Source organism: Pristiophorus japonicus, unplaced genomic scaffold (genome assembly GCF_044704955.1).
Source record: "Pristiophorus japonicus isolate sPriJap1 unplaced genomic scaffold, sPriJap1.hap1 HAP1_SCAFFOLD_29, whole genome shotgun sequence".
Taxonomy (NCBI): domain Eukaryota; kingdom Metazoa; phylum Chordata; class Chondrichthyes; family Pristiophoridae; genus Pristiophorus; species Pristiophorus japonicus.
The window spans coordinates 20693920-20720605 of NW_027252668.1; positions in this window are offsets into that span (position 1 = coordinate 20693920).

A 26686-nucleotide genomic window follows, 5' to 3' on the forward strand; every position below is an offset into this window, starting at 1 on the left:
AGGTCAGTATTTATTGTACTCTCAAGGTCAGTGTTTATCGTACTCTCCAGGTCAGTATTTATTGTACTCTCCCGCAGGTCAGAATTTATTGCCCTCTCCAGGTCAGTATTTATTGTATTCTCCAGGTCAGTATTTATTGTACTGCCCAGGTCATTATTTTTTATACTCTCCAAGTCAGTATTTATTGTACTCTCCAGGTCAGTATTTATTACCCTCTCCAGGTCAGTATTTATTGTACTCTCCAGGTCAGCATTTCTTGTATTCTCCAGGTCAGTATGTATTGTACTCTCCAGATCAGTATTTATTGTGATCTCCAGGTCAATATTTATTGCACTCTTCAGGTCAGTATTTATTGTACTCTCCAGGTCAGTATTTATTGTACTGTCCAGGTCAGTATTTATTATACTCTCCTAGTGAGAATTAATTGTACTCTCCAGATCAGTTTTTATTGCCCTCTCCAGGTCAGTATTTATTTTACTCTCCAGGTCAGCATTTATTGTACTCTCCAGGTCAGTGTTTATTGTAATCTACATGTCAGTATTTATTGTACTCTCCAGGTCAGTTTTATTGTGCTCTCCAGGTCAGTATTTATTACCCTGTCCCGGTCAGTATTTATTGTACTCTCCAGGTCAGTATTTATTGTACACTCCTGTTCAGAATTTATTGTACTCTCCAGGTCAGTATTTATTACCTCTCCAGGTCCGTATTTATTGTATTCTCCAGGTCAATATTTATTGTACTCTCCAGATCAGTATTTATTGTTCTCTACAAGTCAGTATTTATTGTACTCTCCAGGTCAGTATTTATTGTACTGTCATGGTCAGTATTTATTGTACTGTCCAGTTCAGTATTTATTGTACTCTCCAGGTCATTATTTATTGTTCTCTCCAGGTCAGTTTTTATTGTAGTCTCCAGGTCATTATTTATTGCCCTCTCCAGGCAAGTATTTATTACCCTCTCCAGGTCAGTATTTATTGTACTCTCCAGGTCAGTATTTATTATACTCTCAAGTTCAGAATTTATTGTACTCTCCAGGTCAGTATTTATTACCCTCTCCAGATCCGTATTTATTGTATTCTCCACGTCAGTATTAATGTACTCTCCAGGTCAGTATTTATTGTACTCTCCAAGTCAGTATTTATTGTACTCTCCAGGTCAGTTTTTATTGCCCTCTCCAGGTCAGTGTTTATTGTACTCTCCAGGTCAGTAGTTATTGTATTCTCCAGGACAGTGTTTATTGTAATCTCCAGGTCAGTATTTATTGTATTCTCCAGGTCAGTATTTATTACCCTCTCCAGGTCAGTATTTATTGTCCTCTCCAGGTCAGTATTTATTACCCTCTCGAGGTCCGTATTTATTGTATTCTCCAGGTCAGTATTTATTGTACTCTCCAGGTCAGTATTTATTGTAGTCTCCAAGTCAGTATTTATTTTACTCTCCAGGTCAGTACTTATTGTACTGTCCAGGTCAGTATTTATTATACTCTCCAGGTCACTATTTATTACCCTCTCCAGGTCAGTTTTTATTGTACTCTCCAGGTCTGTATTTAATGTACTCTCCAGGTCAGTGTGTATTGTACTCTCCATGTCAGTATTTATTACTCGCTACAGGTCAGTATTTATTGTACTCTCCAGGTCAGTATTTATTGTATTCTCCAGGTAAGTATTTATTGTACTCTCCAGGTCAGTTTTTATTGTACTCTCCAGGTCTGTATTCATTGTACTCTCCAGGTCAGTGTTTATTGTACTCTCCATGTCAGTATTTATTACTCTCTCCAGGTCAGTATTTATTGTACTCTCCAGGTCAGTATTTATTGTCCTCTCCAGGTCAGTATTTATTACCCTCTCCAGGTCAGTATTTATTACCCGCTGCAGGTCTGTAGTTCTTGTACTCTCCAGGTCAGTATTTATTGTACCCTCCAAGTCACTATTAATTGTACTCTCCTGGTCAGTATTTATTGTACTCTCCAATTCAGCTTTTATTGTACTCTCCAGGTCAGTATTTATTGTTCTCTCCAGGTCATTATTTTTTGTACTCTCCAGGTCAGTATTTATTGCACTCTCCAGGTCACTATTTATTGCACTCTCCAAGTCAGTATATATATTGTACTCTTCAGGTCAGTATTTATTGTTTTCTCCAGGTCAGTATTTATTGTACTCTCCAGGTCTGTATTTATTGTACTCTCCAGGCTAGTATTTATTGTACTCTCCAGGTCAGTATTTATGTTAATCTCCATGTCAGTATGTATTGTTCTCTCCAGGTCAGTATATATTGCCTTCTCCATGTCAGTATTTATTGTACTCTCCAGGTCAGTATTTATTGTACTCTCCAGGTCAATATTTATTGCACTCTTCAGGTCAGTATTTATTGTACTCTCCAGGTCACTATATATTACCCTCTCCAGGTCAGTATTTATGGTACTCTCAAGGTCAGTGTTTATCGTACTCTCCAGGTCAGTATTTATTGTACTCTCCCGCAGGTCAGAATTTATTGCCCTCTCCAGGTCAGTATTTATTGTATTCTCCAGGTCAGTATTTATTGTACTGCCCAGGTCATTATTTTTTATACTCTCCAAGTCAGTATTTATTGTACTCTCCAGGTCAGTATTTATTACCCTCTCCAGGTCAGTATTTATTGTACTCTCCAGGTCAGCATTTATTGTATTCTCCAGGTCAGTATGTATTGTACTCTCCAGATCAGTATTTATTGTGATCTCCAGGTCAATATTTATTGCACTCTTCAGGTCAGTATTTATTGTACTCTCCAGGTCAGTATTTATTGTACTGTCCAGGTCAGTATTTATTATACTCTCCTAGTGAGAATTAATTGTACTCTCCAGATCAGTTTTTATTGCCCTCTCCAGGTCAGTATTTATTTTACTCTCCAGGTCAGCATTTATTGTACTCTCCAGGTCAGTGTTTATTGTAATCTACATGTCAGTATTTATTGTTCTCTCCAGGTCAGTTTTATTGTGCTCTCCAGGTCAGTATTTATTACCCTGTCCCGGTCAGTATTTATTGTACTCTCCAGGTCAGTATTTATTGTACACTCCAGTTCAGAATTTATTGTACTCTCCAGGTCAGTATTTATTACCTCTCCAGGTCCGTATTTATTGTATTCTCCAGGTCAATATTTATTGTACTCTCCAGATCAGTATTTATTGTTCTCTCCAAGTCAGTATTTATTGTACTCTCCAGGTCAGTATTTATTGTACTGTCATGGTCAGTATTTATTGTACTGTCCAGTTCAGTATTTATTGTACTCTCCAGGTCATTATTTATTGTACTCTCCAGGTCAGTTTTTATTGTAGTCTCCAGGTCATTATTTATTGCCCTCTCCAGGCAAGTATTTATTACCCTCTCCAGGTCAGTATTTATTGTACTCTCCAGGTCAGTATTTATTATACTCTCAAGTTCAGAATTTATTGTACTCTCCAGGTCAGTATTTATTACCCTCTCCAGATCCGTATTTATTGTATTCTCCAGGTCAGTATTAATGTACTCTCCAGGTCAGTATTTATTGTACTCTCCAAGTCAGTATTTATTGTACTCTCCAGGTCAGTTTTTATTGCCCTCTCCAGGTCAGTGTTTATTGTACTCTCCAGGTCAGTAGTTATTGTATTCTCCAGGACAGTGTTTATTGTAATCTCCAGGTCAGTATTTATTGTATTCTCCAGGTCAGTATTTATTACCCTCTCCAGGTCAGTATTTATTGTCCTCTCCAGGTCAGTATTTATTACCCTCTCGAGGTCCGTATTTATTGTATTCTCCAGGTCAGTATTTATTGTACTCTCCAGGTCAGTATTTATTGTAGTCTCCAAGTCAGTATTTATTTTACTCTCCAGGTCAGTACTTATTGTACTGTCCAGGTCAGTATTTATTGTACTGTCCAGGTCAGTATTTATTATACTCTCCAGGTCACTATTTATTACCCTCTCCAGGTCAGTTTTTATTGTACTCTCCAGGTCTGTATTTATTGTACTCTCCAGGTCAGTGTGTATTGTACTCTCCATGTCAGTATTTATTACTCGCTACAGGTCAGTATTTATTGTACTCTCCAGGTCAGTATTTATTGTATTCTCCAGGTAAGTATTTATTGTACTCTCCAGGTCAGTTTTTATTGTACTCTCCAGGTCTGTATTCATTGTACTCTCCAGGTCAGTGTTTATTGTACTCTCCATGTCAGTATTTATTACTCTCTCCAGGTCAGTATTTATTGTACTCTCCAGGTCAGTATTTATTGTCCTCTCCAGGTCAGTATTTATTACCCTCTCCAGGTCAGTATTTATTACCCGCTGCCGGACTGTAGTTCTTGTACTCTCCAGGTCAGTATTTATTGTACCCTCCAAGTCACTATTAATTGTACTCTCCTGGTCAGTATTTATTGTACTCTCCAATTCAGCTTTTATTGTACTCTCCAGGTCAGTATTTATTGTTCTCTCCAGGTCATTATTTTTTGTACTCTCCAGGTCAGTATTTATTGTACTCTCCAGGTCACTATTTATTGCACTCTCCAAGTCAGTATATATATTGTACTCTTCAGGTCAGTATTTATTGTTTTCTCCAGGTCAGTATTTATTGTACTCTCCAGGTCTGTATTTAATGCACTCTCCAGGTCAGTGTTTATTGTACTCTCCAGGTCCGTATTTATTACCCTCTCCAGGTCAGTATTGATTGTACTCTCCAAGTCAGTATTTATTGTACTCTCCATGTCAGTATTTATTGTATTCTCCAGGTCAGTATTTATTTTACTCTCCAGGTCAGTATTTATTTTACTCCCCAGGTCAGTATTTATTATACTCTCCAGGTCAGTATTTATTGTGCTCTGCAGGTCAGTATGTATTGTACTCTCCAGGTCAGTATTTATTGCACTCTTCAAGTCAGTGTTTATTATACTCTGCAGATCTGTATTTATTACCCTCTCCAGGTCAGTTTTTATTGTACTCTCCAGGTTAGTATTTATTGTACTCTCTGTGTCAGTATTTATTGTATTCTCCAGGTCGGTATTTATTGCACTCTCCTGGTCAATATTTATTGGACTCGCCAGGTCAGTAGTTATTGTATTCTCCAGGTCATTGTTTATTGTAATCTCCAGGACAGTAATTATTGTACACTCCAGGTCAGTATTTATTGCACTCTCCAGGGCAGTATTTATTGTACTCTCCATGTCAGAATTGATTGTACTCTCCAGGTCAGTATTTATTGTAATCTCCAAGTCAGAATTTATTGTATTCTCCAGGTCAGTATGTATTGTACTCTCCAGATCAGTATTTATTGTGATCTCCAGGTCAATATTTATTGCACTCTTCAGGTCAGTATTTATTGTACTCTCCAGGTCACTATATATTACCCTCTCCAAGTCAGTATTTATTGTACTCTCCAGGTCAGTATGTATTGTACTCTCCAGATCAGTATTTATTGTACTTCCAGGTCAGTATTTATTGCACTCTCCAGGTCAGTATTTAATCCCCTCTCCAGGTCCGTATTTATTGTATTCTCCAGGTCAGTATTTATTGTACTCTCCAGGTCAGTATTTATTGTACTCTCCAAGTCAGTATTTATTTTACTCTCCAGGTCAGTACTTATTGTACTGTCCAGGTCAGTATTTATTGTACTGTCCAGGTCAGTATGTATTATACTCTCCAGGTCACTATATAGTACCCTCTCTAGGTCAGTTTTTATTGTACTCTCCAGGTCACTGTTTATCTTACTCTCCATGTCAGTATTTATTAATCTTTCCAGGTCAGTATTTATTGTACTCTCCAGGTCAGTATTTATTGTATTCTCCAGGTAAGTATTCATTGTACTCTCCAGGTCAGTTTTTATTGTACTCTCCAGGTCTGTATTTATTGTGCTCTCCAGGTCAGTGTTTATTGTACTCTCCATGTCAGTATTTATTACTCTCTCCAGGTCAGTATGTATTGTACTCTCCAGGTCAGTATTTATTGTCTTCTCCAGATCAGTATTTATTACCCTCTCCAGGTCAGTATTTATTGTACTCTCCAGGTCAGCATTTATTGTATTCTCCAGGTCAGTATGTATTGTACTCTCCAGGTCAGTATTTATTGTAGTCTCCAAGTCAGTATTTATTTTACTCTCCAGGTCAGTACTTATTGTACTGTCCAGGTCAGTATTTATTGTACTGTCCAGGTCAGTATTTATTATACTCTCCAGGTCACTATTTATTACCCTCTCCAGGTCAGTTTTTATTGTACTCTCCAGGTCTGTATTTATTGTACTCTCCAGGTCAGTGTGTATTGTACTCTCCATGTCAGTATTTATTACTCGCTACAGGTCAGTATTTATTGTACTCTCCAGGTCAGTATTTATTGTATTCTCCAGGTAAGTATTTATTGTACTCTCCAGGTCAGTTTTTATTGTACTCTCCAGGTCTGTATTCATTGTACTCTCCAGGTCAGTGTTTATTGTACTCTCCATGTCAGTATTTATTACTCTCTCCAGGTCAGTATTTATTGTACTCTCCAGGTCAGTATTTATTGTCCTCTCCAGGTCAGTATTTATTACCCTCTCCAGGTCAGTATTTATTACCCGCTGCAGGTCTGTAGTTCTTGTACTCTCCAGGTCAGTATTTATTGTACCCTCCAAGTCACTATTAATTGTACTCTCCTGGTCAGTATTTATTGTACTCTCCAATTCAGCTTTTATTGTACTCTCCAGGTCAGTATTTATTGTTCTCTCCAGGTCATTATTTTTTGTACTCTCCAGGTCAGTATTTATTGTACTCTCCAGGTCACTATTTATTGCACTCTCCAAGTCAGTATATATATTGTACTCTTCAGGTCAGTATTTATTGTTTTCTCCAGGTCAGTATTTATTGTACTCTCCAGGTCTGTATTTATTGTACTCTCCAGGTTAGTATTTATTGTACTCTCCAGGTCAGTATTTATGTTAATCTCCATGTCAGTATTTATTGTTCTCTCCAGGTCAGTATATATTGCCTTCTCCATGTCAGTATTTATTGTACTCTCCAGGTCAGTATTTATTGTACTCTCCAGGTCAATATTTATTGCACTCTTCAGGTCAGTATTTATTGTACTCTCCAGGTCACTATATATTACCCTCTCCAGGTCAGTATTTATGGTACTCTCAAGGTCAGTGTTTATCGTACTCTCCAGGTCAGTATTTATTGTACTCTCCCGCAGGTCAGAATTTATTGCCCTCTCCAGGTCAGTATTTATTGTATTCTCCAGGTCAGTATTTATTGTACTGCCCAGGTCATTATTTTTTATACTCTCCAAGTCAGTATTTATTGTACTCTCCAGGTCAGTATTTATTACCCTCTCCAGGTCAGTATTTATTGTACTCTCCAGGTCAGCATTTATTGTATTCTCCAGGTCAGTATGTATTGTACTCTCCAGATCAGTATTTATTGTGATCTCCAGGTCAATATTTATTGCACTCTTCAGGTCAGTATTTATTGTACTCTCCAGGTCAGTATTTATTGTACTGTCCAGGTCAGTATTTATTATACTCTCCTAGTGAGAATTAATTGTACTCTCCAGATCAGTTTTTATTGCCCTCTCCAGGTCAGTATTTATTTTACTCTCCAGGTCAGCATTTATTGTACTCTCCAGGTCAGTGTTTATTGTAATCTACATGTCAGTATTTATTGTTCTCTCCAGGTCAGTTTTATTGTGCTCTCCAGGTCAGTATTTATTACCCTGTCCCGGTCAGTATTTATTGTACTCTCCAGGTCAGTATTTATTGTACACTCCAGTTCAGAATTTATTGTACTCTCCAGGTCAGTATTTATTACCTCTCCAGGTCCGTATTTATTGTATTCTCCAGGTCAATATTTATTGTACTCTCCAGATCAGTATTTATTGTTCTCTCCAAGTCAGTATTTATTGTACTCTCCAGGTCAGTATTTATTGTACTGTCATGGTCAGTATTTATTGTACTGTCCAGTTCAGTATTTATTGTACTCTCCAGGTCATTATTTATTGTACTCTCCAGGTCAGTTTTTATTGTAGTCTCCAGGTCATTATTTATTGCCCTCTCCAGGCAAGTATTTATTACCCTCTCCAGGTCAGTATTTATTGTACTCTCCAGGTCAGTATTTATTATACTCTCAAGTTCAGAATTTATTGTACTCTCCAGGTCAGTATTTATTACCCTCTCCAGATCCGTATTTATTGTATTCTCCAGATCAGTATTAATGTACTCTCCAGGTCAGTATTTATTGTACTCTCCAAGTCAGTATTTATTGTACTCTCCAGGTCAGTTTTTATTGCCCTCTCCAGGTCAGTGTTTATTGTACTCTCCAGGTCAGTAGTTATTGTATTCTCCAGGACAGTGTTTATTGTAATCTCCAGGTCAGTATTTATTGTATTCTCCAGGTCAGTATTTATTACCCTCTCCAGGCCAGTATTTATTGTCCTCTCCAGGTCAGTATTTATTACCCTCTCGAGGTCCGTATTTATTGTATTCTCCAGGTCAGTATTTATTGTACTCTCCAGGTCAGTATTTATTGTAGTCTCCAAGTCAGTATTTATTTTACTCTCCAGGTCAGTACTTATTGTACTGTCCAGGTCAGTATTTATTGTACTGTCCAGGTCAGTATTTATTATACTCTCCAGGTCACTATTTATTACCCTCTCCAGGTCAGTTTTTATTGTACTCTCCAGGTCTGTATTTATTGTACTCTCCAGGTCAGTGTGTATTGTACTCTCCATGTCAGTATTTATTACTCGCTACAGGTCAGTATTTATTGTACTCTCCAGGTCAGTATTTATTGTATTCTCCAGGTAAGTATTTATTGTACTCTCCAGGTCAGTTTTTATTGTACTCTCCAGGTCTGTATTCATTGTACTCTCCAGGTCAGTGTTTATTGTACTCTCCATGTCAGTATTTATTACTCTCTCCAGGTCAGTATTTATTGTACTCTCCAGGTCAGTATTTATTGTCCTCTCCAGGTCAGTATTTATTACCCTCTCCAGGTCAGTATTTATTACCCGCTGCAGGTCTGTAGTTCTTGTACTCTCCAGGTCAGTATTTATTGTACCCTCCAAGTCACTATTAATTGTACTCTCCTGGTCAGTATTTATTGTACTCTCCAATTCAGCTTTTATTGTACTCTCCAGGTCAGTATTTATTGTTCTCTCCAGGTCATTATTTTTTGTACTCTCCAGGTCAGTATTTATTGTACTCTCCAGGTCACTATTTATTGCACTCTCCAAGTCAGTATATATATTGTACTCTTCAGGTCAGTATTTATTGTTTTCTCCAGGTCAGTATTTATTGTACTCTCCAGGTCTGTATTTAATGCACTCTCCAGGTCAGTGTTTATTGTACTCTCCAGGTCCGTATTTATTACCCTCTCCAGGTCAGTATTGATTGTACTCTCCAAGTCAGTATTTATTGTACTCTCCATGTCAGTATTTATTGTATTCTCCAGGTCAGTATTTATTTTACTCTCCAGGTCAGTATTTATTTTACTCCCCAGGTCAGTATTTATTATACTCTCCAGGTCAGTATTTATTGTGCTCTGCAGGTCAGTATGTATTGTACTCTCCAGGTCAGTATTTATTGCACTCTTCAAGTCAGTGTTTATTATACTCTGCAGATCTGTATTTATTACCCTCTCCAGGTCAGTTTTTATTGTACTCTCCAGGTTAGTATTTATTGTACTCTCTGTGTCAGTATTTATTGTATTCTCCAGGTCGGTATTTATTGCACTCTCCTGGTCAATATTTATTGGACTCGCCAGGTCAGTAGTTATTGTATTCTCCAGGTCATTGTTTATTGTAATCTCCAGGACAGTAATTATTGTACACTCCAGGTCAGTATTTATTGCACTCTCCAGGGCAGTATTTATTGTACTCTCCATGTCAGAATTGATTGTACTCTCCAGGTCAGTATTTATTGTAATCTCCAAGTCAGAATTTATTGTATTCTCCAGGTCAGTATGTATTGTACTCTCCAGATCAGTATTTATTGTGATCTCCAGGTCAATATTTATTGCACTCTTCAGGTCAGTATTTATTGTACTCTCCAGGTCACTATATATTACCCTCTCCAAGTCAGTATTTATTGTACTCTCCAGGTCAGTATGTATTGTACTCTCCAGATCAGTATTTATTGTACTTCCAGGTCAGTATTTATTGCACTCTCCAGGTCAGTATTTAATCCCCTCTCCAGGTCCGTATTTATTGTATTCTCCAGGTCAGTATTTATTGTACTCTCCAGGTCAGTATTTATTGTACTCTCCAAGTCAGTATTTATTTTACTCTCCAGGTCAGTACTTATTGTACTGTCCAGGTCAGTATTTATTGTACTGTCCAGGTCAGTATGTATTATACTCTCCAGGTCACTATATAGTACCCTCTCTAGGTCAGCTTTATTGTACTCTCCAGGTCACTGTTTATCTTACTCTCCATGTCAGTATTTATTACTCTCTCCAGGTCAGTATTTATTGTACTCTCCAGGTCAGTATTTATTGTATTCTCCAGGTAAGTATTCATTGTACTCTCCAGGTCAGTTTTTATTGTACTCTCCAGGTCTGTATTTATTGTGCTCTCCAGGTCAGTGTTTATTGTACTCTCCATGTCAGTATTTATTACTCTCTCCAGGTCAGTATGTATTGTACTCTCCAGGTCAGTATTTATTGTCTTCTCCAGATCAGTATTTATTACCCTCTCCAGGTCAGTATTTATTGTACTCTCCAGGTCAGCATTTATTGTATTCTCCAGGTCAGTATGTATTGTACTCTCCAGATCAGTATTTATTGTGATCTCCAGGTCAATATTTATTGCACTCTTCAGGTCAGTATTTATTGTACTCTCCAGGTCACTATATATTACCCTCTCCAAGTCAGTATTTATTGTACTCTCCAGGTCAGTATGTATTGTACTCTCCAGATCAGTATTTATTGTACTTCCAGGTCAGTATTTATTGCACTCTCCAGGTCAGTATTTAATCCCCTCTCCAGGTCCGTATTTATTGTATTCTCCAGGTCAGTATTTATTGTACTCTCCAGGTCAGTATTTATTGTACTCTCCAAGTCAGTATTTATTTTACTCTCCAGGTCAGTACTTATTGTACTGTCCAGGTCAGTATATAGTACCCTCTCCAGGTCAGTTTTTATTGTACTCTCCAGGTCACTGTTTATTTTACTCTCCATGTCAGTATTTATTACTCTCTCCAGGTCAGTATTTATTGTACTCTCCAGGTCAGTATTTATTGTATTCTCCAGGTAAGTATTCATTGTACTCTCCAGGTCAGTTTTTATTGTACTTTCCAGGTCTGTATTTATTGTGCTCTCCAGGTCAGTGTTTATTGTACTCTCCATGTCAGTATTTATTACTCTCTCCAGGTCAGTATGTATTGTACTCTCCAGGTCAGTATTTATTGTCTTCTCCAGATCAGTATTTATTACCCTCTCCAGGTCAGTATTTATTACCCGCTGCAGGTCTGTAGTTATTGTACTCTCCAGGTCAGTATTTATTATACTCTCCAAGTCACTATTAATTGTACTCTCCTGGTCAGTATTTATTGTACTCTCCAATTCAGATTTTATTGTACTCTCCAGGTCAGTTTTTATTGTTCTCTCAAGTTCATTATTTTTTGTACTCTCCAGGTCAGTATTTATTGTACTCTGCAGGTCACTATTTATTGCACTCTCCAAGTCAGTATATATATTGTACTCTTCAGGTCTGTATTTATTGTTTTCTCCAGGTCAGTATTTATTGTAATCTCCATGTCTGTATTTAATGCACTCTCCAGGTCAGTATTGATTGTACTCTTCAGGTCTGTATTTATTGTACTCTCCATGTCAGTATTTATTGTATTCTCCAGGTTTGTATTTATTTTACTCTCCAGGTCAGTATTTATTTTACACCCCAGGTCAGTATTTATTATACTCTCCAGGTCAGTATTTATTGTGCTCTCCAGGTCAGTATGTATTGTACTCTCCAGGTCAGTATTTATTGCACTCTCCAAGTCAGTGTTTATTGTACTCTGCAGATCTATATTTATTACCCTCTCCAGGTCAGTGTTTATTGTAACCTCCAGGTTAGTATTTATTGTACTCTCTGGTTCAGTATTTATTGTACTCTCCAGGTCGGTACTAATTGGACTCTCCAGGTCAGTATTTATTGTACTCTCCAGGTCAATATTTATTACCCTTTCCTAGTCAGTGTTTATTGTACTCTCCAGGTCAGTATTTATAGTACTATCTGCGTCAGTATTTATTGTACTCTCCAGGTCAGTACTAATTGGACTCTCCAGGTCAGTATTTATTGTACTCTCCAGGTCAGTACTTAATGTACTCTCCAGGTCAGTATTTATTGTACTCTCCAGGTCAGTATTTATTGCACTCGCCAGGTCAGTATTTATTGTAGTCTCCAGGTCATTATTTTTTGCCCTCTCCAGGCAAGTGTTTATTACCCTCTCCAGGTCAGTATTTATTGTACTCTCCAGGTCAGTATTTATTATACTCTCAAGTTCAGAATTTATTGTACTCTCCAGGTCAGTATTTATTACCCTCTCCAGATCCGTATTTATTGTATTCTCCAGGTCAGTATTAATGTACTCTCCAGGTCAGTATTTATTGTACTCTCCAAGTCAGTATTTATTGTACTCTCCAGGTCAGTTTTTATTGCCCTCTCCAGGTCAGTGTTTATTGTACTCTCCAGGTCAGTAGTTATTGTATTCTCCAGGACAGTGTTTATTGTAATCTCCAGGTCAGTATTTATTGTATTCTCCAGGTCAGTATTTATTATACTCTCCAGGTCAGTATTTATTGTGCTCTCCAGGTCAGTATGTATTGTACTCTCCAGGTCAGTATTTATTGCACTCTCCAAGTCAGTGTTTATTGTACTCTGCAGATCTGTATTTATTACCCTCTCCAGGTCAGTGTTTATTGTAACCTCCAGGTTAGTATTTATTGTACTCTCTGGGTCAGTATTTATTGTACTCTCCAGGTCGGTACTAATTGGACTCTCCAGGTCAGTATTTATTGTACTCTCCAGGTCAATATTTATTACCCTTTCCTAGTCAGTGTTTATTGTACTCTCCAGGTCAGTATTTATAGTACTATCTGCGTCAGTATTTATTGTACTCTCCAGGTCAGTATTTATTGTAATCTCCATGTCTGTATTTAATGCACTCTCCAGGTCAGTATTTATTGTACTCTCCAGGTCCGTATTTAATACCCTCTCCAGGTCAGTATTGATTGTACTCTTCAGGTCTGTATTTATTGTACTCTCCATGTCAGTATTTATTGTATTCTCCAGGTTTGTATTTATTTTACTCTCCAGGTCAGTATTTATTTTACACCCCAGGTCAGTATTTATTATACTCTCCAGGTCAGTATTTATTGTGCTCTCCAGGTCAGTATGTCTTGTACTCTCCAGGTCAGTATTTATTGCACTCTCCAAGTCAGTGTTTATTGTACTCTGCAGATCTGTATTTATTACCCTCTCCAGGTCAGTGTTTATTGTAACCTCCAGGTTAGTATTTATTGTACTCTCTGGTTCAGTATTTATTGTACTCTCCAGGTCGGTACTAATTGGACTCTCCAGGTCAGTATTTATTGTACTCTCCAGGTCAATATTTATTACCCTTTCCTAGTCAGTGTTTATTGTACTCTCCAGGTCAGTATTTATAGTACTATCTGCGTCAGTATTTATTGTACTCTCCAGGTCAGTACTAATTGGACTCTCCAGGTCAGTATTTATTGTACTCTCCAGGTCAGTACTTAATGTACTCTCCAGGTCAGTATTTATTGTACTCTCCAGGTCAGTATTTATTGCACTCGCCAGGTCAGTATTTATTGTAGTCTCCAGGTCATTATTTATTGCCCTCTCCAGGCAAGTGTTTATTACCCTCTCCAGGTCAGTATTTATTGTACTCTCCAGGTCAGTATTTATTATACTCTCAAGTTCAGAATTTATTGTACTCTCCAGGTCAGTATTTATTACCCTCTCCAGATCCGTATTTATTGTATTCTCCAGGTCAGTATTAATGTACTCTCCAGGTCAGTATTTATTGTACTCTCCAAGTCAGTATTTATTGTACTCTCCAGGTCAGTTTTTATTGCCCTCTCCAGGTCAGTGTTTATTGTACTCTCCAGGTCAGTAGTTATTGTATTCTCCAGGACAGTGTTTATTGTAATCTCCAGGTCAGTATTTATTGTATTCTCCAGGTCAGTATTTATTATACTCTCCAGGTCAGTATTTATTGTGCTCTCCAGGTCAGTATGTATTGTACTCTCCAGGTCAGTATTTATTGCACTCTCCAAGTCAGTGTTTATTGTACTCTGCAGATCTGTATTTATTACCCTCTCCAGGTCAGTGTTTATTGTAACCTCCAGGTTAGTATTTATTGTACTCTCTGGGTCAGTATTTATTGTACTCTCCAGGTCGGTACTAATTGGACTCTCCAGGTCAGTATTTATTGTACTCTCCAGGTCAATATTTATTACCCTTTCCTAGTCAGTGTTTATTGTACTCTCCAGGTCAGTATTTATAGTACTATCTGCGTCAGTATTTATTGTACTCTCCAGGTCAGTATTTATTGTAATCTCCATGTCTGTATTTAATGCACTCTCCAGGTCAGTATTTATTGTACTCTCCAGGTCCGTATTTAATACCCTCTCCAGGTCAGTATTGATTGTACTCTTCAGGTCTGTATTTATTGTACTCTCCATGTCAGTATTTATTGTATTCTCCAGGTTTGTATTTATTTTACTCTCCAGGTCAGTATTTATTTTACACCCCAGGTCAGTATTTATTATACTCTCCAGGTCAGTATTTATTGTGCTCTCCAGGTCAGTATGTCTTGTACTCTCCAGGTCAGTATTTATTGCACTCTCCAAGTCAGTGTTTATTGTACTCTGCAGATCTGTATTTATTACCCTCTCCTGGTCAGTGTTTATTGTAACCTCCAGGTTAGTATTTATTGTACTCTCTGGGTCAGTATTTATTGTACTCTCCAGGTCGGTACTAATTGGACTCTCCAGGTCAGTATTTATTTACTCTCCAGGTCAATATTTATTACCCTTTCCTAGTCAGTGTTTATTGTACTCTCCAGGTCAGTATTTATAGTACTATCTGCGTCAGTATTTATTGTACTCTCCAGGTCAGTACTAATTGGACTCTCCAGGTCAGTATTTATTGTACTCTCCAGGTCAGTACTTAATGTACTCTCCAGGTCAGTATTTATTGTACTCTCCAGGTCAGTATTTATTGCACTCGCCAGGTCAGTATTTATTGTAGTCTCCAGGTCATTATTTATTGCCCTCTCCAGGCAAGTATTTATTACCCTCTCCAGGTCAGTATTTATTGTACTCTCCAGGTCAGTATTTATTATACTCTCAAGTTCAGAATTTATTGTACTCTCCAGGTCAGTATTTATTACCCTCTCCAGATCCGTATTTATTGTATTCTCCAGGTCAGTATTAATGTACTCTCCAGGTCAGTATTTATTGTACTCTCCAAGTCAGTATTTATTGTACTCTCCAGGTCAGTTTTTATTGCCCTCTCCAGGTCAGTGTTTATTGTACTCTCCAGGTCAGTAGTTATTGTATTCTCCAGGACAGTGTTTATTGTAATCTCCAGGTCAGTATTTATTGTATTCTCCAGGTCAGTATTTATTACCCTCTCCAGGTCAGTATTTATTGTCCTCTCCAGGTCAGTATTTATTACCCTCTCGAGGTCCGTATTTATTGTATTCTCCAGGTCAGTATTTATTGTACTCTCCAGGTCAGTATTTATTGTAGTCTCCAAGTCAGTATTTATTTTACTCTCCAGGTCAGTACTTATTGTACTGTCCAGGTCAGTATTTATTGTACTGTCCAGGTCTGTATTTATTATACTCTCCAGGTCACTATTTATTACCCTCTCCAGGTCAGTTTTTATTGTACTCTCCAGGTCTGTATTTATTGTACTCTCCAGGTCAGTGTGTATTGTAGTCTCCATGTCAGTATTTATTACTCGCTACAGGTCAGTATTTATTGTACTCTCCAGGTCAGTATTTATTGTATTCTCCAGGTAAGTATTTATTGTACTCTCCAGGTCAGTTTTTATTGTACTCTCCAGGTCTGTATTCATTGTACTCTCCAGGTCAGTGTTTATTGTACTCTCCATGTCAGTATTTATTACTCTCTCCAGGTCAGTATTTATTGTACTCTCCAGGTCAGTATTTATTGTCCTCTCCAGGTCAGTATTTATTACCCTCTCCAGGTCAGTATTTATTACCCGCTGCAGGTCTGTAGTTCTTTACTCTCCAGGTCAGTATTTATTGTACCCTCCAAGTCACTATTAATTGTACTCTCCTGGTCAGTATTTATTGTACTCTCCAATTCAGCTTTTATTGTACTCTCCAGGTCAGTATTTATTGTTCTCTCCAGGTCATTATTTTTTGTACTCTCCAGGTCAGTATTTATTGTACTCTCCAGGTCACTATTTATTGCACTCTCCAAGTCAGTATATATATTGTACTCTTCAGGTCAGTATTTATTGTTTTCTCCAGGTCAGTATTTATTGTACTCTCCAGGTCTGTATTTATTACCCTCTCCAGGTCAGTATTGATTGTACTCTCCAAGTCAGTATTTATTGTACTCTCCATGTCAGTATTTATTGTATTCTCCAGGTCAGTATTTATTTTACTCTCCAGGTCAGTATTTATTTTACTCCCCAGGTCAGTATTTATTATACTCTCCAGGTCAGTATTTATTGTGCTCTGCAGGTCAGTATGTATTGTACTCTCCAGGTCAGTATTTATTGCACTCTCCAAGTCAGTGTTTATTATACTCTGCAGATCTGTATTTATTACCCTCTCCAGGTCAGTTTTTATTGTACTCTCCAGGGTAGTATTTATTGTACTCTCTGTGTCAGTATTTATTGTATTCTCCAGGTCGGTATTTATTGCACTCTCCTGGTCAATATTTATTGGACTCGCCAGGTCAGTAGTTATTGTATTCTCCAGGTCATTGTTTATTGTAATCTCCAGGACAGTAATTATTGTACACTCCAGGTCAGTATTTATTGCACTCTCCAGGGCAGTATTTATTGTACTCTCCATGTCAGAATTGATTGTACTCTCCAGGTCAGTATTTATTGTAATCTCCAAGTCAGAATTTATTCTACTGAAAAGGTCATTATTTATTGTACTCTCCAGGTCAGTATTTATTGTACTGTCCAGGTCAGTATTTATTATACTCTCCTAGTGAGAATTGATTGTACTCTCCAGATCAGTTTTTATTACCCTCTCCAGGTCAGTATTTATTTTACTCTCCAGGTCAGCATTTATTGCACTCTCCAGGTCAGTGTTTATTGTAATCTACATGTCAGTGTTTATTGTACTCTCCAGGTCAGTTTTTATTGTGCTCTCCAGGTCAGTATTTATTACCCTCTCCCGGTCAGTATTTATTGTACTCTCCAGGTCAGTATTTATTGTACACTCCAGTTCAGAATTTATTGTACTCTCCAGGTCAGTATTTATTACCTCTCCAGGTCCGTATTTATTGTATTCTCCAGGTCAATATTTATTGTACTCTCCAGATCAGTATTTATTGTTCTCTCCAAGTCAGTATTTATTGTACTCTCCAGGTCAGTATTTATTGTACTGTCATGGTCAGTATTTATTGTACTGTCCAGTTCAGTATTTATTGTACTCTCCAGGTCATTATTTATTGTACTCTCCAGGTCACTATTTATTACAGTCTCCAGGTCAGTATTTATTGTACTCTCCAGGTCAGTTTTTATTGTGATCTCCAGGTCACTATTTATTGTACTCTCCAGTTTATTATTTATTGTACTCTCCAGTTCAGTATTTATTGTACTCTCCAAGTCAGTATTTATTGTACTCTCCATGTCAGTTTTTATTGTGCTCTCCAGGTCAGTATTTAGTACCCTCTCCCGGTCAGTATTTACTGTACTCTCCAGGTCAGTATTTATTGTACACTCCAGTTCAGAATTTATTGTACTCTCCAGGTCAGTATTTATTACCTCTCCAGGTCCGTATTTATTGTATTCTCCAGGTCAGTATTTATTGTACTCTCCAGGTCAGTATTTATTGTACTCTCCAAGTCAGTATTTATTGTACTCTCCAGGTCACTATTTATTACAGTCTCCAGGTCAGTATTTATTGTACTTTCCAGGTCAGTTTTTATTGTACTCTCCAGGTCACTATTTATTGTACTCTCCAGATCAGTATTTATTGTACTCTCCAGGTCAGTATTTATTGTACTCTCCAGGTCAGTATTTATTGTACTGTCCAGGTCAGTATTCATTCTCCTCTCCAGATCTGTATTTATTGTACTCCCCAGATCAGTATTTATTGTACTCTCCAGGTCAGAATTTATTGTCTTCTCCAGGTCAGTATTTATTGTACTCACCATTTCAGTTTTTATTGCACTCTAAAGTTCACTATTTATTGTACTCTCCAGGTTAGTATTTATTGTATTCTCCAAATCTGTATGTATTACCCTTTTCAGGTCAGTATTTATTACCCTCTCCTGGTCCGTATTTATTTTACTCTCCAGGTCAGTATTTATTGTACTCTCCAGATCAGTATTTATTGTACTCTCCAGGTTAGTATTTATTGTACTCTCCAGGTCAGTATTTATGTTAATCTCCATGTCAGTATTTATTGTTCTCTCCAGGTCAGTATTTATTGCCCTCTCCATGTCAGTATTTATTGTACTCTCCAGGTCAGTATTTATTGTAGTCTCCAGGTCAGTATTTATTGTACTCTCCAAGACACTGTTTATTGTACTCTCCAGGTCAATATTTATTGCACTCTTCAGGTCAGTATTTATTGTACTCTCCAGGTCACTATATATTACCCTCTCCAGGTCAGTATTCATTGTACTCTCCAGGTCAGTGTTTATTGTACTCTCCAGGTCAGTATTTATTGTACTCTCCCGCAGGTCATAATTTATTGCCCTCTCCAGGTCAGTATTTATTGTATTCTCCAGGACAGTATTTATTACCCTATCCAGGTCAGTATTTATTACCCTCTCCAGGTCAGTATTTATTGTACTCCCCAGGTCAGCATTTATTGTATTCTCCAGGTCAGTATGTATTGTACTCTCCAGATCAGTATTTAGTGTACTCTCCAGGTCAATATTTATTGCACTCTTCAGGTCAGTATTTATTGTACTCTCCAGGTCACTATATATTACCCTCTCCAGGTCAGTATTTATTGTACTCTCCAGTCAGTATGTATTGTACTCTCCAGATCAGTATTTATTGTACTCTCCAGGTCAGTATTTATTGCACTCTCCTGGTCAATATTTATTGCCCTCTCCAGGTCAGTATTTATTGTACTCTCCAGGTCTGTAGTTATTGTATTCTCCAGGTGAGTGTTTATTGTAATCTCCAGGTCAGTATTTATTGTACTCTCCAGGTCAGTGTTTATTGTGCTCTCCAGGTCAGTATTTATTACACTCTCCAGGTCAGTATTTATTGTACTCTCCAGGTCAGTATTTACTGCACACTCCTGGTCAATAATTATTGTCCTCTCCAAGTCAGTTTTTATTGCTCTCTCCAGGTCAGTGTTTATTGTACTCTCCAGGTCAGTAGTTATTGTAATCTCCAGGTCAGTATTTATTGTATTCTCCAGGTCAGTATTTATTACCCTCTCCAGGTCAGTATTTATTGTACTCTCCAGGTCAGTATTTAATCCCCTCTCCAGGTCCGTATTTATTGTATTCTCCAGGTCAGTATTTATTGTACTCTCCAGGTCAGTATTTATTTTACTCTCCAGGTCAGTATTTATTGTACTGTCCAGGTCAGTATTTATTGTACTGTCCAGGTCAGTATTTATTATACTCTCCAGGTCACTATTTATTACCCTCTCCAGGTCAGTTTTTATTGTACTCTCCAGGTCTGTATTTATTGTACTCTCCAGGTCAGTGTTTATTGTACTCTCCATGTCAGTATTTATTACTCTCTCCAGGTCAGTATTTATTGTACTCTCCAGGTCAGTATTTATTGTATTCTCCAGGTAAGTATTTATTGTACTCTCCAGGTCAGTTTTTATTGTACTCTCCAGGTCTGTATTTATTGTACTCTCCAGGTCAGTGTTTATTGTATTCTCCATGTCAGTATGTATTACTCTCTCCAGGACAGTATTTATTGTACTCTCCAGGTCAGTATTTATTGTCCACTCCAGGTCAGTATTTATTCCCCTCTCCAGGTCAGTATTTATTACCCGCTGCAGGTCTGTAGTTATTGTACTCTCCAGGTCAGTATTTATTGTACCCTCCAAGTCACTATTAATTGTACGCTCCTGGTCAGTATTTATTGTACTCTCCAATTCAGATTTTATTGTACTCTCCAGGTCAGTATTTATTGTTCTCTCCAGGTCATTATTTTTTGTACTCTCCAGGTCAGTATTTATTGTACTCTTCAGGTCACTATTTATTGCACTCTCCAAGTCAGTATATATATTGTACTCTCCACGTCAGTATTTATTGTTTTCTCCAGGTCAGTATTTATTGTACTCTCCAGGCATGTATTTAATGCACTCTCCAGGTCAGTATTTATTATACTCTCCAGGTCCGTATTTAATACCCTCTCCAGGTCAGTATTGATTGTACTCTCCAGGTCTCTATTTATTGTACTCTCCATGTCAGTATTTATTGCACTCTCCAAGTCAGTGTTTATTAGACTCTGCAGACCTGTATTTATTACCCTCTCCAGGTCAGTTTTTATTGTACTCTCCAGATCAGTATTTATTGTACTCTCCAGGTTAGTATTTATTGTACTCTCCAGGTCAGTATTTATGTTAATCTCCATGTCAGTATTTATTGTTCTCTCCAGGTCAGTATTTATTGCACTCTCCAGGGCAGTATTTATTGTACTCTCCATGTCAGAATTGATTGTACTCTCCAGGTCAGTATTTATTGTAATCTCCAAGTCAGAATTTATTCTACTGAAAAGGTCATTATTTATTGTACTCTCCAGCTCAGTATTTATTGTACTGTCCAGTTCAGTATTTATTATACTCTCCTAGTGAGTATTAATTGTACTCTCCAGATCAGTATTTATTACCCTCTCCAGGTCAGTATTTATTTTACTCTCCAGGTCAGCATTTATTGTACTCTCCAGGTCCATATTTCTTGCACTCTCCAGATCAGTAATTATTGTACTCTCCAGGTCATTATTTATTGCAGTCTCCTGGTCAATTATTATTGTCCTCTCCAGGTCAGTTTTTATTGCCCTCTCCAGGTCAGTATTTATTGTACTCTCCAGGTCATAATTTATTGTATTCTCCAGGTCAGTGTTTATTGTAATCTATATGTCAGTATTTATTGTACTCTCCAGGACAGTTTTTATTGTGCTCTCCAGGTCAGTATTTATTACCCTCTCCCGTTCAGTATTTATTGTACTCTCCAGGTCAGTATTTATTGTACACTCCAGTTCAGAATTTATTGTACTCTCCAGGTCAGTATTTATTGCCTCTCCAGGTCCGTATTTATTGTATTCTCCAGGTCAGTATTTATTGTACTCTCCAGGTCAGTATTTATTGTACTCTCCAAGTCAGTATTTATTGTACTCTCCTGGTCAGTATTTATTGTACTGTCCAGGTCAGTATTCATTCTACTCTCCAGATCTGTATTTATTGTACTCCCCAGATCAGTATTTATTGTACTCTCCAGGTCAGTATTTATTGTCTTCTCCAGGTCAGTATTTATTGTACTCACCATTTCAGTTTTTAGTGTACCCGAAAGTTCACTATTTATTGTACTCTCCAGGTTAGTATTTATTGTATTCTCCAGATCTGTATGTATTACCCTCTTCAGATCAGTATTTATTACCCTCTCCAATTCATTATTTATTTTACTTCCAAGGTCAGTATTTATTGTACTCTCCAGATCAGTATTTATTGTACTCTCAAGGTTAGTATTTATTGTACTCTCCAGGTCAGTATTTATGTTAATCTCCATGTCAGTATTTATTGTTCTCTCCAGGTCAGTATGTATTGCCCTCTCCATGTCAGTATTTATTGTACTCTCCAGGCCAGTATTTATTGTAGTCTCCAGGTCAGTATTTATTGTACTCTCCAAGACACTGTTTATTGTACTCTCCAGGTCAATATTTATTGCACTCTTCAGGTCAGTATTTATTGTACTCTCCAGGTCACTATATATTACCCTCTCCAGGTCAGTATTTATTGTACTCTCAACGTCAGTGTTTATAGTACTCTCCAGGTCAGTATTTATTGTACTCTCCCGCAGCTCAGAATTTATTGCCCTCTCCAGGTCAGTATTTATTGTATTCTCCAGGTCAGTATTTATTACCCTATCCAGGTCAGTATTTATTATCCTCTCCAGGTCAGTATTTATTGTACTGCCCAGGTCATTATTTTTTATACTCTCCAGGTCAGTTTTTATTGTACTCTCCAGGTGAGTATTTATTACCCTCTCCAGGTCAATATTTATTGTACTCTCCAGGTCAGCATTTATTGTATTCTCCAGGTCAGTATGTATTGTACTCTCCAGATCAGTATTTATTGTACTCTCCAGGTCAATATTTATTGCACTCTTCAGGTCAGTATTTATTGTACTCTCCAGGTCACTATATATTACCCTCTCCAAGTCAGTATTTATTGTACTCTCCAGGTCAGTATGTATTGTACTCTCCAGATCAGTATTTATTGTACTTCCAGGTCTGTATTTATTGCACTCTCCTGGTCAATATTTATTGCCCTCTCCAGGTCAGTATTTATTGTACTCTCCAGGTCAGTAGTTATTGTATTCTCCAGGTCAGTGTTTATTGTAATCTCCAGGTCAGTATTTATTGTACTTTCCAGGTCAGTGTTTATTATGCTCTGCAGGTCAGTATTTATTACACTCTCCAGGTTTGTATTTATTGTACTCTCCAGATCAGTATTTATTGTACTCTCCAGGTCAGTATTTCTTGCACACTCCTGGTCAATAATTATTGTCCTCTCCAAGTCACTATTTATTGTACTCTCCTGTTCAGTATTTATTGCCCTCTCCAGGTCAGTAATTATTGTACTCTCCAGGTCAGTATTTATTGCCTTCTCATGGTCAGTATTTATTGTATTCTCCAGGTCAGTATTTATTTTACTCTCCAGGTCAGTATTTATTGTACACCCCAGGTCAATATTTATTGTACTCTCCAGGTTAGTATTTATTGTACTCTCCAAGTCATTATTTATTGTACTCTCCAGGTCAGTATTTATTGTACTCTCCAATTCAGTTTTTATTGTACTCTCCAGGTCAGTATTTATTGTACTCTCCAGGTCAGTATTTATTGTTCTCTCCAGATCAGTATTTATTGTACTCTCCAGGTCAGTATTTATTGTACTCTCTAGGTCAGTATGTATTGCCCTCTCCAGGTCAGTATTTCTTATACTCTCCAGGTCAGTATTTAAGACCCTCTCCAGGCCGGTATTTATTACCCTTTCCAATTCATTATTTATTGAACTCTCCAGTTCTGTATTTATTGTACTCGCTAGGTCAGTATGTATTGCCCTCTCCAGGTCAGTATTTATTGTTCTCTCTAGGTCAGTATTTATTGCACACTCCAGGTCAGTATATATTGTACTCTCCAGGTCAGTATGTATTCTATTCTCCAGGTCAGTACTTATTGGACACTCCAGGTCAGTATTTATAATCCTCTCCAGGTCAGTTTTTATGGTACTCTCCAGGTCAGTATTTATTGTTCTCTCCAGGTCAGTGTTTATTGTACTCTCCAGGTTAGTATTTATTGTACTCTCCAGGTCAGCATTTATTGTACTCTCCAGGTCAGTATTTAAAACCCTCTCCAGGTTAGTATTTATTCTATTCACCAGGTCAGTATTTATTGTACTCTCCAGATCAGTATTTATTACCCTCTCCAGGTCAGTATTTATTGTACTCTCCAGCTCAATATTTATTGTACTCTCCAGGTCAGTATTTATTGTACTCTCCAGGTCAGTATTTATTGTACTCTCCAGGTCAGTATTTAATGTACTCTCCAGGTCAGTATTTGTTGTACTCTGCAGGTTAGTATTTATTGCCCTCTCCAGGTTAGTATTTATTTTACTCCAAGGTCAGTATTTATTGTACTCTCCAGGTCAGTATTTATTGTACTCTCCAGGTCAGTATGTATTGCCCTCTCCAGGTCAGTATTTATTATACTCTCCAGGTCAGTATTTATGACCCTCTCCAGGTCGGTATATATTACCCTTTCCAATTCATTATTTATTGTACTCTCCAGTTCAGTATTTATTGTACTCTCTAGGTCAGTATGTATTGCCCTCTCCAGGTCAGTATTTATTGTGCTCTGCAGGTCAGTATTTATTGTTCTCTCTAGGTCAGTATTTATTGCACACTCCAGGTCAGTATTTATTGGACTCTCCAGGTCAGTATTTATTGTACTCACCAGGTCAGTATTTAATATCCTCTCCAGGTCAGGTTTTTATGGTACTCTCCAGGTCAGTATTTATTGTTCTCTCCAGGTCAATATTTATTGTACTCTCCAGATCAGTATTTATTGTTCTCTGCATTTCAGTATTTATTGTATTCACCAGGTCCTCATTTATTCTACTCTCCAGGTCAGTATTTATTGCACTCTCCAGGTCACTATTTATTGTACTCTCCAGGCCAGTATTTATTACACTCTCCAGGTCAGTATTTATTGTACTCTCCAGCTCAATATTTATTGTACTCTCCAGGTCAGTATTTATTGTACTCTCCAAGTCAGTATTTATTGTACTCTCCAGGTCAGTATTTATTGCCCTGTCCAAGTCAGTATTTATTGTACTGTCCAGGTCAGTATTTGTTGTACTCTGCAGGTTAGTATTTATTGTACTCTCCACGTCAGCATTTATTGTTCTCTCCAGGTCAGTATTTATTACCCTCTCCAGGTTAGTATTTATTGTACTCATGAGGTCAGTATTTATTGTACTCTCCAGATCAGTATTTATTGTTCTCTGCATTTCAGTATTTATTGTATTCACCAGGTCCTTATTTATTCTTCTCTGCAGGTCAGTATTTATTGCACTCTCCAGGACACTATATATTGTACTCTCCAGGCCAGTATTTATTACCCTCTCCAGGTCAGTATTTATTGTACTCTCCAGCTCAATATTTATTGTACTCTCCAGGTCAGTATTTGTTGTACTCTGCAGGTTAGTATTTATTGCCCTCTCCAGGTTAGTATTTATTTTACTCCAAGGTCAGTATTTATTGTACTCTCCAGGTCAGTATTTATTGTTCTCTCCAGAGCAGTATTTATTGTACTCTCCAGGTCAGTATTTATTGTACTCTCCAGGTCAGTATTTATTGGACTCTTCAGATCCGTATTTATTATACTATCCAGGTCAGTATTTGTTGTACTCCCCAGGTCAGTATTTATTACCCTCTCCAGGTCAGTATTTATTACCCTCTCCAGGTCAGTATTTATTGCACTCTCCAGATTAGTCTTTATTCTACTCTCCAAGACACTATTTATTGTGCTCTCCAGTTCAGTATTTATTGCCCTCTCCAGGTCCGTAATTATTGTACTCTCCAAGTCAGTATTTATCATAGTCTCCAGGTCAGTATTTATTGCCTTCTCATAGTCAGTATTTATTGTATTCTCCAGATCAGTATTTATTGTATTCACCAGGTCAGTATTTATTTTACACTCCAGGTCAGTATTTATTGTACTCCCCTTGTCAATATTTATTGTACTCTCCAGGTCAGTATTTATTGTACTCTCCAATTCATTATTTATTGTACTCTCCAGGTCAGTATTTATTGTACTCTCCAATTCATTTTTTATTGTACTCTCCAGGTCAGTATTTATTGTACTCTCCAGATCAGTATTTATTCTACTCTCTCTCCAAGTCACTATTTATTGTACTCTCCTGTTCAGTATTTATACTACTCTCTCTCCAAGTCACTATTTATTGTACTGTCCTGTTCAGTATTTAATGCCCTCTCCAGGTTAGTATTTATTGTACTCTCCAAGTCATTATTTATTGTACTCTCCAGGTCAGTATTTATTGTACTCTCCAATTCAGTTTTTATTGTACTCTCCAGGTCAGTATTTATTGTACTCTCCAGGTCAGTATTTATTGTTCTCTCCAGATCAGTATTTAATGTACTCTCCAGGTCAGTATTTATTGTACTCTCTAGGTCAGTATGTATTGCCCTCTCCAGGTCAGTATTTATTATACTCTCCAGGTCAGTATTTAAGACCCTCTCCAGGTCGGTATTTATTACCCTTTCCAATTCATTATTTATTGTACTCTCCAGGTCAGTATGTATTCTATTCTCCAGGTCAGTACTTATTGGACTCTCCAGGTAAGTATTTATTATCCTCTCCAGGTCAGTTTTTATGGTCCTCTCCAGGTCAGTATTTATTGTTCTCTCCAGGGCAGTGTTTATTGTACTCTCCAGGTTAGTATTTATTGTACTCTCCAGGTCAGCATTTATTGTACTCTCCAGGTCGGTATTTATTACCCTCTCCAGGTTAGTATTTATTGTACTCTCCAGGTCAGTATTTATTGTACTCTCCAGATCAGTATTTATTGTTCTCTGCATTTCAGTATTTATTGTATTCACCAGGTCCTCATTTATTCTACTCTCCAGGTCAGCATTTATTGCACTCTCCAGGTCACTATTTATTGTACTCTCCAGGTAGTATTTATTACCCTCTCCAGGTCAGTATTTATTGTACTCTCCAGCTCAATATTTATTGTACTCTCCAGGTCAGTAT